The sequence below is a fragment of the Lampetra planeri genome, chromosome 17 (genome assembly GCF_965212315.1).
Source record: "Lampetra planeri chromosome 17, kcLamPlan1.2.h2, whole genome shotgun sequence".
Lineage (NCBI taxonomy): Eukaryota > Metazoa > Chordata > Hyperoartia > Petromyzontiformes > Petromyzontidae > Lampetra > Lampetra planeri.
Genome location: NC_136123.1, coordinates 3,182,794 through 3,184,725, shown reverse-complemented (window position 1 = coordinate 3,184,725; position 1,932 = coordinate 3,182,794).

Genomic DNA, 1,932 nt, shown 5'->3' with positions numbered 1-1,932 from the left:
CCTTGTGGGAGCCTCGGTACCGATAAAGTTTCATTTTTTTCTTCCGATTCCGTTTCTATGACGTACACGTACGTCATCGAAATGGAAAAGGGTTAAGCTCAGCGTCACCGCGTCCACCTGAATGCGTCTCGACTCATTCTTTGCGTGCGCGGTGTGAGTGGCACTGCTCAGCATCTGCGGTGGAAAAACAACGTTGAGCCGAGCCAGGCTGGCTCCGCGTGGCCCCAGCGCGGCTCAGTTGCGCAGTGGAAAAGAGGTACAAGGGGAAAATAAAATCCAGACGTCTTTGGCCAGCTACAGTTGAGAGTCCGGTTATTCAAAACTGTCTCCGGGGTTGCCACCATAGAGGCTCAAAACTGCACCAAAACGAGTACTCGGTTTAGAAGAACCGCACAGGGTGGGGACAGTCAAGTAAAAAATCACCATAACCATCATCTCCACTAGAGAAATAAAAATCCCTTTAAAAAAATAATTCTACCCGATCCGTGCACGGTTTCCGCAGCGGCTACAATGCTACGAGTTAAGTTCTGTAATACAACGCACGTGACTAAGCTTCGTTAAGTGTTAATTATGAGAGGGTTAGCTAAAGAGCAGGTTGGTAAACTAAACGCTCTCACCATGGCACTTCGGGCTCTGCCGTGTTTTCAACCATTACAAACAACAGCATTAGCTTACTACACACCGATACGGGACATCACGAAACGCCTCGCCATTAGCTCTGTGCGATTCTCCGTTCCCGTCTCCTTCTCAAAACCTTTTCGACCGGTCCCCCGTTACGTCTAGCGAACACGTGTCCACAACAGGGCTCGATTCATCTGTATAGCCCGAACGTTGCTCGGCTTGTCCGATTTTCGACGACAACGCGGCAACTTCGCCACTGCCCCGAATGGGACGGATCACCTCCCGGGCGACGATGCGTTCCAGCCGTTTCTTCGAGCGGCGCAGAATTCTGGCTGCTGAAATCACAGCAGCGGGAGAAACCCACGCGCGCGGGCGAGCAAACGTCGACCGCGCCCGCACGTATCACACGGGCGGGCCCGAACGTGCGCCCGACTGCACGTACGCGCGTTAACGGCATCGTCGTTACGGGGGGGCGCGCGTCCGCGTGCACGCACCCCACAACCCGGTTCTGTTATTCTGAACTTCAGTCAAGGGGTGGTGGGTGTGGTAGAGGCCTCCTGACATCAACACAGCCGCGTTTGGCGGGGGATTCTACGGCAGGACAGAGAGAAGTGGCGATGCCACGTGGGACTTGCTCGTTGGGAGGGACAGCGCGAGGCCGGCTGCGTCCGTGCGCGCGTCTCTGTGTGTGCATTTGCCTACGCGCTAGATAAGACTTTGAAACCGGTGCAACGCAGCTGGCACGAGCGCCGTGCGACTTCACCGCCGCTTAGCAGCACGTTGTGCTTGTTGTTGTTGTCGCTTCATTCGTTGGCGATAGGTTCGCTTCCACTTGTGCGAGCGAGCGAGCGCACGGACAGCGTTGGCGCGCGTGCGACGCGTGCGACGCGTAAGCCATCGAGCCGAACCCACACACCGCACGTCACAGGACACCGCCCACGATTACACAAAGAGGCGACGCGGCCAACGCAAGCCGGCTCCGTCGGCTCACCCAGCAATCTCAACCGCAGCGGCCGTTCAGCCGACACGGCCAGGAGTTCGTTTCAGAAGGCAAGCGCAGGCCGGGTTCGAAGCGGCGCTTCCGGAGGTTACGGGGTCCACCACCTTCCTAGTCCCCAGTCCGGCAAGACGGTCTTCGAGAGATCCCGGGAGCAGCCAGTTTCTTTTGTGCCGAAACGGAGGGCGCGGAGTCGGGTTCGCGACGTCGGAGCGATGAGATCCGACGAGCTGGGTCGCGGTGTGGTGGGTGACGGGGGAGGGGGGGGGAGGAGGCGGGGGTGGGGAGGGGGGGGGAGGAGGCGGGGGTGGGGG